The following is a 12994-nucleotide window of genomic DNA, read 5'->3' as shown; positions in this document are numbered from 1 at the left end:
GAGATGCGCCCTGGCCTGGGAGGGATCCGGAAGGGAGCCGTCCACACCCAGGGACAGAGGAGAGAATCCAGCCCATGGATGTCACAGTGTGTCACTGGGGAATAGCAGGTCACCCAAGCAGGGGGAGAGGAAGCACAGTCGCCATGGGTGACCTCCTCTGCAGCAGCGCTGTGTGACAGCTCTCATCATTTATGCGGATGCCTTTGACATTTTCAAGAAATCCTTCCAGCTTCCTGAGGCCCAATTGACAAATAAAACTGATACAGACTCCCATCCGACATGGCTTCTGTGAACCTCCGCCTCTGTGCTTTCTGATGTCACCGTCACTGATGTTATTATTTATGGACAATAGCCGTCGTCTGCTGGCTGTGGTCAGCACTGAGCTTGGACACAGCGCACGTGGCGTCTGAGCCAGGGACGCCCTGAGCTGCCTCGGCAGCTCCCGCCCCTCTGGGCGTCCAGCTGCACAGCTGTGCTCGTGCAAAGCCTGCCTTGGACCCGCAGCGTCTGCCAGGCGTGCCTTGGGGTAGAGCATGGCGAGGGCCTCTCCTCCAGCGTGGGACACACCGCACGTGGTGCTGACTGGTCCCCGGGCGCCCCAGCCCAGGACTCACTCCAACAACGGCAGCCCTGCCCCTCGGACCAGCCTCTCGCCTGCCGCCCCCAGCCATGGCCGCCACCCTGCACTCTTGCATTTGAGTGTGAATTTGTCACATCACATGTACAAGGACACATGGGATGATTGTCCTCCTATTTCTGGCTTATTTCACTAAACACCATGTCATTCAAGCTTGTGCCTGTTTTGAAAATGGCAGGTTTCCTTCCATTCCGAGGCTGTATAGGATCATGCTGAGTGTGTTTGTACCTGTGTGTGTGAGTATGTGTGTGTCTGCATGAGCATGTGTGTACATATCTGTGCGCATGTGCATGTGTATAGGTGTGTACATGTGTTTGTGCCTGTGTGCGTGTGCAGGCATGCAAGTGTGCATGTTTGTGCATGAGTGTGCCTGTATGTTTGTGTGTGCATGCATGTGTATGCACATGTATCTCATTGTACTTGTGTGTATGTTCATGTGCATGCATGCGTGTGCACATGTGCCTCTCTGCACGCAGGTGTGTTTGTGTGTGTGTGTGTGTGTGTGTGTGTGTGTGTGTGTGTGCGCTTCACTTCTGCGCAAACGCCCGCCCACTGGTGGACATCCAGGCTGGCTCGTGCCTCGGCTATGGTGGACAGCGCAGTGATGGAGGTGGGGCGCAGGCGTCTCTGACACGCTGTTCCTTTGCTGTGGCCATTGACCCCAGCAGCGGGACTGAATGCTGCGGTGGCTCCAGCCTCAGCGCTGGCGCTGTGCCCTGCACCAGGACGGCTCTCCTGAGTGACACTGCCACACACAGGCTCCTCCCTCCGTGTCTGCGCCCACACTGGGCTTTCTCTTTCTGACACTGGCTGTCCTAGCAGGGGTGTGGGGACATCGCGCCGTGCCTTTGATTTGCATTTTCCTGAGGATCAGTGACGTGGACTGTTAAACACGTCTGCAGTTCGCCTGAATCCTCGTCAGTGAAAGGTCTTCAGTCTGTCCATCCCTCACAGGTGGTTTCTGGCTGGAGCCTCTGTGTTCCTCGTGTACTTTGGACGTTAAGCTCTGATCCAAGATGTGTGCACGTTCCTCCGTGTGTGACCCTCCCCTTCCCTCCTCGTCACCTGCCTGGTCACCTCCTTGGTGGTGCAGAGACTCCTCCCTGTGCTGCAAGCCCATCTCTCCTCTTTAGCTTTTGTCCGGGCTTTTGGGGTCACCCAGGAAACGATCCCACCGCCAGGGCCAAGCTCACGGAGCTGTCCCTTGCTTCCTCTGGTGGTGTTCACAGCTCAGGCCTCCTGTTGGCCTTTCCTCTGTCTGATGACCTTCTTCATGTGCAGGATCCTGAGTGACAGCACTCTGAGTGGAGCGTGGGGGAAGGTGTGGAGACCTCACTGTAGAGTCAGGAACTCCTGGAGGGAGGGAGCGGCGTGGAGTGCAAAGCATCCTTGGAGAAGTTGGTTGGAAGCGGGACAGAAAGGGCTCTGGGAACGGAGGGCTTTGCTTGGCTCCTTCTCCACAACCTCCGGAGCAGCCCATTGGTCTGAGATGGCCAGGGGCCCAATTCCCACCTGTCTCTGCAGAGCTCGGGTGGGTCCACCCTTGCTTGTCCCAGGCAGTCAGCCTGGACCCCTGAGTGCTGCACTCAGTCTCTGCCTCTGGGTGCATGGCCTCCTCCCCACCATGTGCGCCTCACTCCCACAGAGAGACCCTGGAGACGGGTTAGGAACCCACTGGACAATCCTGATGACCCCACTACTCACGGTCCTTCCCTGAGACACAGCTGCACACCCCTCACCTAGCAGGGTGACATCTACAGATTCAGTGGCCAAGGCCTGGGACTCTGGGGAGGCTCCCTCAGCCCACAGCCCTGTCCTGTGACCATCTGCCCCTGAGGAGGCCCCATCTGTTCCCTGAGCTTGGCCCTGCTTGTCACCTTGGCTGGGTTCTTCCTGCTCCAACACACCAGTGGGCTCCTGGTGTGCACCTCGTGCTGGGGAACAGGGACCCGCTGTGCTGGAGGGCACATTCGAGGGGACAGGAAAAGTGACACAAGAGGAAACACCTGGACTAGGTGTCTTGTCTCCAGAACAGACCAAGGAAGACACTGGGGTCTGGGCTGTGGCTCAGTGTGGCTCAGGAGGCTAGCCTAGCCCGTGTGGGACACAGGGTTCAGTCCTCAAGGAAGGACTTGGAAACCAAGCCACCTGCAAAGAGACCAAGGAGCAAAGCAGGTCCCCACGTGACTGAAACACCGTCACTCCAGGAGGAAGCGCCACACGGCTGCGTTGAAACAATGGGGAGAGCACTCGGCACGTTTCTCCAGGATGTACAAATGGTGGCTGAGCACGTGGGCACACGCAGCAGCAGCAGTCACCAGGGAAATGCCACCCAATCCTCCCATGGAGCATCACACTGCCCCTGTTAGATGTGTGCCCCAAAAAGACACAACGAAGACACTGCTGCCCATTCCGAGGGTTCCTGTTCTAAAAATGGGAAATGCAAGTGAGGAGGAGGACGTGGGGACCCGAGGGCTTGTGTCCTGCTGCCGAGGAGGAGGAAGGGAGCAGCTGCACGGAGAGCAGGGCAGGTTCCTCAAAAGAAAGCCACGGCAGATGCCATCGCCCAGCAGACACACACCGAGGCCCCACACAATCTGCGTCCTCCACGGTCAGCACAGCAGCCCTCACAACAGCTAAGGAGGAAGCAGCTCAAGTGTCCATCAACCAGCGCAGGGACAGACCCGCCCTAGACCTGCAGAGGAGGGCGGCTCAGCTCGCGCCTCAGCTGGGTGCACCCCGCACGCAGGATGCCAGTCACAGAGGACAAGCACCGTCCTCCTCTGAGGTGGGGCGCCTGGAGCGGGAGAGTGACAAAGGAGCAGCGGTGTTTCCCGGGTGGGGCCAGGAAAGGCGCCTCTCCTGGGCACAGAGCTCCAGGTCCTGGGGAGAGGGAAGCATCCTGGGATCACGGTGTGGATGGATGACCCCGTGTCACCTCCTGGTGCACCTACAGTGGTCTCGCAGCCCGTTTCCCTGTGTGTTTTACCATAAGAGTAAAGAGGGGCGGGCGCATGGCCAGCGCCTCACTGGAGGAGAAAATGCAGCGGGCAGTCACCGCGGGAACCCCTGCTCTACAGCCTTCGCCTTGTGAAGCTCCAGATGCAGCCAGGTGTGTGCAGTGCCATTCCATGGGAAAAATGGAGGGACGGCAGAGGCAGGAATGGAACGAAGGGACTGAGTCATGCTGTGCGTCTCCATGAAAACAGCACCTGAATTCCACCTTCAGGGGCATCAACAAGGTTCCCCTTGAAAGAACAGGAATGGAACGAAGCTCAGGGAGGAGAGGGAGGGCTCGGGGGAGGAGGAGGAGGGAGGGAGGAGGAGGAGGAGGAGGGAGGAGGAAGAGGGAGGGAGGGACAGGCCCTGGGAACTGAAATGGAGCCCACTGCCCTCCTGCACAGACCACCGTGTGCAGGTGAACCCCGCTCTCAGGCACAACTGTGACGCACTAACACACACCTCACAAAGGAAAGGAGAGGTTAGAAAGGAAGTGATTTTAAGACCACCCTGAGGACCCAATGTGAAGGGGATCTGCAGCAAGCAGAGCTCGCTGAGGCGTCAGTGGGGAAACCAGAGGCCCCGACACGCTGGAGAGGAGTCTGGACCTGTCACCTGAACGTGGACTCACCCTCGCCCCCCGGATCAGAGCTGCTCCTGAGTCCTTACCCGAGCAGAGTGTGAATCACCTCCACACAAGCAGCAGCAGGTCTATGTGTTCTGTGTTTCCAGCAGCTTCCTTTCACAGTCAGCAGAGCCTGACCACTGGTGTCACCTGGTGTCACTGTCACCTGGAGGATGTGTAGAAGAGGCGTCCATGGAGCATGATGACGGGAGCAGGCGTGGACACACACGGCCAACCCCCATGACCCTGGAACACGTGCTGCCAGGAAGTGAAGCCAGATTGGAGCCCCGGCTGGGCGAGGAGGAGGCCACGCCAGCCGGGCCACTTCACCCTGTGCGTGTGATCCACTGGGGTCTGAAAACCTGACGTCCCTCGAGGACCCTTACCGCTGAGGTGCAGACTAATGTGGAAGTGCCAATGTGTGTGACAGCTCGTCCCCAAATCGCCCAGTGCACACCCAGCAGGCAGCACTCTTGGGAGAAGCTCCTTCTGGCTGGTTGAGAAGCCCTGCTCCCTGTCTGTGCCACCTGAGGACACCGCAGGCTTCCTGTCCTAGATGCTGGGCACAGCTCTGTGCTCACCTTGTCAAACACACCCATCATGCTACCAAGACACCTGGCAGACTCACCAGCACCCACAGCTCTGGAGCCGGCAGCCTGAGGCTCCTGTGTGGGGCGTCCCAGGTGGGGACCCCATGGGCCAGCCTCTTGTAGTCTCTCGGCAGTGCAGAGAGCTCCCTGCGGGTTTGCAGAGAGGCTGAATGGCTGGCTGGTGTTGCCCTCTGCCTCTCTTCTGTCCAGACCCCACAGAGTCCCTCCTGCAGGACCCACCACTCCACAGGATGAGTCGAGGCTGGCTCTCGGTGCAGGCAGATTTGGCTAGCTCCTGGTGTGCAGAGGGGTACACAGAAAAGTCCCTCATGGTGGGAGGACTCAGACCCTGCCAAAGTCACATGCTTCCAGTGTCCCCAGGGTCTTGGTCCCATCCTAAGTGTCCCAGGGAGGCGCCAGGATGGGGGTAGGACAAGGTCTCTTCTCTCCTCCACTCCTGTCTGGACAGGCCTTGGGGTCTCCGGCTGTGGGCTTTCCGACCTCTCAGCACAGAGGAGAAGGACTCCAGGGGGTGCGTCTGAGGTTCCTCTTCTGTCAGTCACCCAGGTCCCCGCCCTTCCCCAGCTTCCTCTCCGCCTGCTCTCTCTGCTCTGCACATTCCCAGGAGCCCAGGAGCCCACTGCCTCCCTGATGCTGTGGCTGCAGCTGTCCCTGCTGTGGGCAGTCGAGTGCGCCTGTGGAGAGGGGATGGTGAGGGCGCACCGTGATGGCCCTCGGACTCCCCGGGGGTGCAGTTCTAAGGATCCGGGATATAGGCTGGATGTATTGCAGTCCGTGACAGTGCAGGAGGGTCTGTGCATGCTGGTGCCCTGCAACTTCTCCTACCCCAACTCAGGGCCTGGCAATGTCTTTGGCTACTGGTTCCATGAATGGGCTGATACAAACAGCGACTCGCCAGTGGCCACAAATGATCCCGCTCGAAGTGTGCAGAATGAGACCCAGGGCCGCTTCCTCCTCCTGGGGAACCCAACAAGCGAGGACTGCTCCCTGAGCATCAGAGACGCACGGAACAGCGACACTGGATTGTACTACTTTCGGATGGAGAAAGGAAATGTGAAGTGGAATTACTGTGCAAACCGGGTCTCAGTGAACGTCACAGGTAAGGTTCCAGATCCAGGGCAGCCTCCAGAGGTCACCAGCTGGGGCAGGGCTGGGGGACCCTGCCCTGGGGGAGGTGGGACAAGCAACAGGGACTCAGGGAGCAGCTGGATCACAGCCTGAGCTTCTGTCAGGGCCGCACCTCCCGCCCTCCCTCGTGACCCTCCTGTCCCCTCTGCTCACCAGCCCTGACCCACAGCCCCGACATCCTCCTCCCTGGGACCCTGGAGTCTGGCCGTCCCAGCAACCTGACCTGCTCTGTGCCCTGGGCCTGTGAGCAGGGGACGCCCCCACCTTCTCCTGGGAGGGGACCTCTGTGTCCTCCCTGGGCGCCAGCATCACCCACTCCTCGGTGCTCACGCTCACCCCGCGGCCCCAGGACCACGGCAACCAACCTCACCTGTTCGGGTGACGTTCCCTGCAGCTGGTGTGACCACAGAGAGAACCATCCAGCTCAATGTCACCTGTGAGTGATGGGCCAGGACACCTGGGTCCCTTGGAGTGTGAGGGTCCAGGGAAGACAACTTGGGTCCCAGAGCTGTGGACACCTTGTGGCCATGTCCCAGGGACCTGTGGAGTCATGGACATGGAAGGGCACAGGTCCTGTCCCTCTGTGTGTCTGTGGTTTCCAAGATGAGGGCGGGGAGTGCTGGTTTATCTCACCCTAAATCCACCCAAAAGGGGAACAAGCCCTGTGTTCCTGTCCCAGATGCTGCAGAGACCCCTCAGGCAAGGAGCTGGCTCAGGAGCCTGCCCGGCAGGGAGGAGCCTCGCTGGGGCTGGGGGAGCAGGGCCTCTTCAGCTCAGGGCAGGGCTGGGTCCCCTCATCCTGGACACACTTGGTGACAGAGTCCCCTGTTGGGGAACCCAGTGACCCCCCCCCCCCCCCCCCAGTCCACAGCTGCCTTGAGCTCCTGTTCCCACCCTCCCAGCTCCCTAGACTGCAGCACCTGCCCTTCACCAGCACGGGACAGAGTGACATTCACACAGCAGAACTGGGCTTCCCAGCCTCCTCTTTTATTCCCCAACAGCTCTGACCTGACATCTGTGGGAGGAGACACACTCACGGGGCACTCACAGAACCCACCAGCTGTCTGTCCCCGGCTCAGGCCCCTCCCACAAGAGGCCAGTGTCCACTCAGGCTGAGCTGAGCCTTGGTTGGTCCACTTGAGAACTTCTCTGGATGTCGGTAGCACTCAGGGTCCTGGTTCCTGGTGATGGTGGTGACCCACTGTAGGGCAGGAGGACCTGACCTCTGTGGAGCCTTCTGCCACCTGCAGTCCTGGCCCTGATTTCATGTAGGTGACAGGAGTGTGCCACGGATAGTCCTGACCCTCCTCATGGCAGTGAGCTCAGTAACGAACAGGAAACGTGTCTGGGTCATAAGTTCTCCTCAATCTGAGAAGTATGACCAGGTATTTGTCCCCTGAGAGTGGACAAAACACCTTCCCACAAGCAAGGGGTGTGTGAGCATTTCCAGCAAGCCAGGGTGGGAAGATCCTTGTGAGAGGTTGTGTTTTCTGGTGTGGGGATTGAACCCAGGGCTCAGGAACTACTCAGCCCCGAGCGACACCCTCCACACCTGGAGGCACCCTTTGGGTCTTTGCCAGCCTCTGGTGAGATTTTCGGATCTCTGTGTACCTCTAAAATGGACATCCATACGTTTCTATTGAGACAGAACCCACACAGCCTCACTCCCAGCCCAACGCACTTTGCACAGCAATGTGGTTTTGCACACGTGCAGTGATGCATGCCCTCAACCACGTGTGGTTTCAGACGCTCTCCTTGCCCGAGGAGGAAACCCCTCGCCCATGAGGCACGTCTTCTCTGGCCGACCCCGACCTGCTCATCTCCGGGGCTTTGCCCTCTGGATGCTGCACAGAAGTGGAATCACACTGGCGGCCTTGGTATCTGGCCTCTTTCACCAAAGAGAGATTTTAAGGTCCGTCCTGTGACTTACAGGAGCACTCAGTGACCGGGCTGCCGGGAAGGTTGGTGCACAAGGGTTCCTTGGAGCCGGGTCTCCGGGCTCCTTGGCCCTTCTCTGCGAGTGGAACCACCAAGGCTGCGGGACTCGGGTGCGGTTTCTCAGCAAGTGCAGTGGCCCCGCGCCCCACCGAGCTCAGCACACTCTGAACTCCGCCAGTCTCCTGCACGCCTCCCAAATCCCCCACACTCTTGCCAACACTGGTGTTTTCCTTTGTACAAGGACTGTGCTCTGCTCGGGGCGTGCAGGGGACGCCCGCTGCAGCTCTGATTGCCCGGAGGTGCCGAGAAGGGTGATGGGAACGGTTTTGCGTAGGTCTTGGTCGTTTGTGGGTCTTCTTCAGAGGGGCTGCTCTCGAGTCCCGGCCCGGCTTAGCCTGGGTTGCTTGGGTCCTGGTCACTGAGCCCTAGGAGGATTTCGCACATGCCCAACTGTGGACCCCACCCCGTGATGGGCAGCTCTGTGCTCCAGGTGTGTGTGTTGTCTTTCACTTTCTTGATGGTGTCAGTCGATGAGCAAGAGACTTCATTTCGATGATGAGAAGGTTCCGTTTCCTCTGTCCAACAGCTGGGCAGAGAGGGCACGGGGTGGGGAGGCCAGGGCTGATGGCCCCCCCACTGGGGGATGAAGGGGAGCCTGGAGGAGCCACATCCATGGCCTCTTGCATCGGGGGGTCTGGGGTTGGGGTTTAGCAGGTGATCCTGGCCTCGTCCACTTTTCTGCAGGGAAGTCGAGGCCCGTGGCCCAGGTGGTCCTGGTGGCCATCGGGGTGCTGGCTGTCAAGATGGTGCTCCTTGGCCTCTGCCTGGTCTTGCTCAGGTCAGTGCTGCCCAGGGATGAAGAGCACTGGATGAGGGCACTGCCTGGGCCCCGGGCCATCGCCATCTGTCCCCAGTTCTGGCCCGACGTCAGGGGATGCGGGTCTCATCAGGAGGTCCTCAGGCCAGGCTGCTCTGCCTCCTCAGTCACCTCCAGCCCCGTGACAGGGCACAGGGCAGGGGACCACTGCCCAGTGTTCCCAGGCTGCCTGGCTAAAGGCCCTGGTCTCTTCCCTCAGAGTAAGGTCCCACAGGAAGAGGCCAGCAAGGCCAGCGAGGCCAGCAAGGGGCGTGGAGCGTGGAGACGCTGTCATGGGTTAATCCAGGTCAGTGACCCAGCGTCTCACCATGCCCAAGCCCCGGGACCCCTCCCTGCCTTGGTCCTGGATGGCCAGCTCCCCATGACCCTGGGTGACACCCTGTCCCTGTCCTGAAGCCCCCACTTCCTGCTGGGGTCCCTGTGGCTCCTGGCTGGGGCCCCGTCTCTACAGCACAGCCAGGTGTGGCTCCCAACCTCGACCCTGCTGCCCCCTGGGGCCCTCCTCACCACCTGGCCTTTCTTTCCTGCTAAGCCTGGCCTCCCTGCTGTCTGTCCATCCTGATCCTGGATGATCCTGGTCCTCCTCTCCCCTGCTCACTGGATCTGCCTCAGCTCCTGCCACCTGTCCCCAACACTGGCCTCCAGCCTGGGCCTACGTCCTCCATGACTTGATCTGCTGTGTGTCCCCTCCATGGACGGTGACAGGGGCACCGGCAGAGCCTGGACCAGAGGGCCTCCCATGTCCGTGCCTGGGACTCTGTGACAGAGCCGTCCTCTCCCTGCCTCTGGAGACTCACCTCACCCCCTGGGCGAGGCTGCTGGGACCTGGGACTTCACAGGTGCAGACCCTGCTCCTGACACCCACCTCCCACCCCTTCCTGCCTTGCAAGTCCTGGTCATCCTTCAGCTGCATCTAGAGTCTGGCTCGTGTGTGTGTATGTGAGTGGGTGTGTGTGTATGTGTGTATGTTTCTGTGTGTGTATGTGTGTGTACGTGTGTGTGTATGTGTGTATGTGTGTGTACATGTGTGTGTATGTTTCTGTGTGTGTATGTGTGTGTGTGTATGTGTTTGTGTGTATGTGTGTGTGTGTGTGTGGTTCCTGTGAGGTTTTGTGGGGTAGCGTTCACACTGCTCATGGGCCTGGGTAACTGAGGTTGAGATCCACCTGCCCCAGGGTTTCCGTGGAGGCTGAGCACACTGGCATCCCAAACTGCCACCAGCAGCTGTCCTTCTAGAGGTGCAGCAACAGAAACAAAGAAAGATCTAGTAAGGTGGGCACATTGGTTCTGATGCGTGTTTGTGGGAGGCCGTGCAGGGAGAGGAGCTGGTGGCCGGGACCCGGCTCTGCTGCCGAGGCCTGTGGGGAGGTGTGGGGGCAAAGACGGCCGTGGGTGAGGAAGCAGGCCAGTGTTCTGAGGAAGGGACCTGGGACGGGGGACAGGGAGGCAGAGGCCGCCCCTGTGCTCTGTGACGTGACTGGAGCAGAGGGGGCGGGAGGTGCCCTGCAGGCCGAGGCCAGGACCCAGGGCCTGTGAGGACAGCAGGGCCCGGGACACCTTGACTCTAGCAGGACCCCTGGGCTGCCCTGGTCAGCATGGGCCAGAGCGGGTCCTGCTGCAACAGCAAAGGGAAGGGGCCACTGCGGCCTCCTGAGGAGCTGAGGAGGCGGGCCAGGCAGGGGCGTGGGGGGTTCTCTGGGGAATTGCTGGAAGGTCCAGCAGATGCTGTCAGTGGGGGAGAGGGGCGGGGACTTGGCAGAGTGCTTCCCTGAGCCACCGAGGGGTGCGGCCTGGCCCACAGGAGCAGGGCGGTGGGAGGAGGTGGGTTCTGAGATGCGCCCTGGCCTGGGAGGGATCCGGAAGGGAGCCGTCCACACCCAGGGACAGAGGAGAGAATCCAGCCCATGGATGTCACAGTGTGTCACTGGGGAATAGCAGGTCACCCAAGCAGGGGGAGAGGAAGCACAGTCGCCATGGGTGACCTCCTCTGCAGCAGCGCTGTGTGACAGCTCTCATCATTTATGCGGATGCCTTTGACATTTTCAAGAAATCCTTCCAGCTTCCTGAGGCCCAATTGACAAATAAAACTGATACAGACTCCCATCCGACATGGCTTCTGTGAACCTCCGCCTCTGTGCTTTCTGATGTCACCGTCACTGATGTTATTATTTATGGACAATAGCCGTCGTCTGCTGGCTGTGGTCAGCACTGAGCTTGGACACAGCGCACGTGGCGTCTGAGCCAGGGACGCCCTGAGCTGCCTCGGCAGCTCCCGCCCCTCTGGGCGTCCAGCTGCACAGCTGTGCTCGTGCAAAGCCTGCCTTGGACCCGCAGCGTCTGCCAGGCGTGCCTTGGGGTAGAGCATGGCGAGGGCCTCTCCTCCAGCGTGGGACACACCGCACGTGGTGCTGACTGGTCCCCGGGCGCCCCAGCCCAGGACTCACTCCAACAACGGCAGCCCTGCCCCTCGGACCAGCCTCTCGCCTGCCGCCCCCAGCCATGGCCGCCACCCTGCACTCTTGCATTTGAGTGTGAATTTGTCACATCACATGTACAAGGACACATGGGATGATTGTCCTCCTATTTCTGGCTTATTTCACTAAACACCATGTCATTCAAGCTTGTGCCTGTTTTGAAAATGGCAGGTTTCCTTCCATTCCGAGGCTGTATAGGATCATGCTGAGTGTGTTTGTACCTGTGTGTGTGAGTATGTGTGTGTCTGCATGAGCATGTGTGTACATATCTGTGCGCATGTGCATGTGTATAGGTGTGTACATGTGTTTGTGCCTGTGTGCGTGTGCAGGCATGCAAGTGTGCATGTTTGTGCATGAGTGTGCCTGTATGTTTGTGTGTGCATGCATGTGTATGCACATGTATCTCATTGTACTTGTGTGTATGTTCATGTGCATGCATGCGTGTGCACATGTGCCTCTCTGCACGCAGGTGTGTTTGTGTGTGTGTGTGTGTGTGTGTGTGTGTGTGTGTGTGTGTGTGCGCTTCACTTCTGCGCAAACGCCCGCCCACTGGTGGACATCCAGGCTGGCTCGTGCCTCGGCTATGGTGGACAGCGCAGTGATGGAGGTGGGGCGCAGGCGTCTCTGACACGCTGTTCCTTTGCTGTGGCCATTGACCCCAGCAGCGGGACTGAATGCTGCGGTGGCTCCAGCCTCAGCGCTGGCGCTGTGCCCTGCACCAGGACGGCTCTCCTGAGTGACACTGCCACACACAGGCTCCTCCCTCCGTGTCTGCGCCCACACTGGGCTTTCTCTTTCTGACACTGGCTGTCCTAGCAGGGGTGTGGGGACATCGCGCCGTGCCTTTGATTTGCATTTTCCTGAGGATCAGTGACGTGGACTGTTAAACACGTCTGCAGTTCGCCTGAATCCTCGTCAGTGAAAGGTCTTCAGTCTGTCCATCCCTCACAGGTGGTTTCTGGCTGGAGCCTCTGTGTTCCTCGTGTACTTTGGACGTTAAGCTCTGATCCAAGATGTGTGCACGTTCCTCCGTGTGTGACCCTCCCCTTCCCTCCTCGTCACCTGCCTGGTCACCTCCTTGGTGGTGCAGAGACTCCTCCCTGTGCTGCAAGCCCATCTCTCCTCTTTAGCTTTTGTCCGGGCTTTTGGGGTCACCCAGGAAACGATCCCACCGCCAGGGCCAAGCTCACGGAGCTGTCCCTTGCTTCCTCTGGTGGTGTTCACAGCTCAGGCCTCCTGTTGGCCTTTCCTCTGTCTGATGACCTTCTTCATGTGCAGGATCCTGAGTGACAGCACTCTGAGTGGAGCGTGGGGGAAGGTGTGGAGACCTCACTGTAGAGTCAGGAACTCCTGGAGGGAGGGAGCGGCGTGGAGTGCAAAGCATCCTTGGAGAAGTTGGTTGGAAGCGGGACAGAAAGGGCTCTGGGAACGGAGGGCTTTGCTTGGCTCCTTCTCCACAACCTCCGGAGCAGCCCATTGGTCTGAGATGGCCAGGGGCCCAATTCCCACCTGTCTCTGCAGAGCTCGGGTGGGTCCACCCTTGCTTGTCCCAGGCAGTCAGCCTGGACCCCTGAGTGCTGCACTCAGTCTCTGCCTCTGGGTGCATGGCCTCCTCCCCACCATGTGCGCCTCACTCCCACAGAGAGACCCTGGAGACGGGTTAGGAACCCACTGGACAATCCTGATGACCCCACTACTCACGGT

At 59.7% G+C, this 12994-nt stretch overlaps 1 pseudogene across 1 annotated transcript; it reads left to right on the top strand.

The window, feature by feature from the left end:
• Positions 1-3651: 3651 nt before the first annotated feature.
• On the top strand, positions 3652-9293 carry LOC306648527 (sialic acid-binding Ig-like lectin 9; annotated as a pseudogene). The gene is made up of 6 exons (XR_013766951.1): positions 3652-3749; positions 5063-5124; positions 5478-5972; positions 6158-6437; positions 8684-8777; positions 9016-9293. The product of XR_013766951.1 is annotated as a sialic acid-binding Ig-like lectin 9 (transcript).
• Positions 9294-12994: the final 3701 nt, after the last annotated feature.

This window comes from Sciurus vulgaris (genome assembly GCF_902686455.1).
Source record: "Sciurus vulgaris genome assembly, chromosome: 17".
NCBI lineage: Eukaryota > Metazoa > Chordata > Mammalia > Rodentia > Sciuridae > Sciurus > Sciurus vulgaris.
This window is presented reverse-complemented; position numbering and strand designations above follow the sequence as displayed.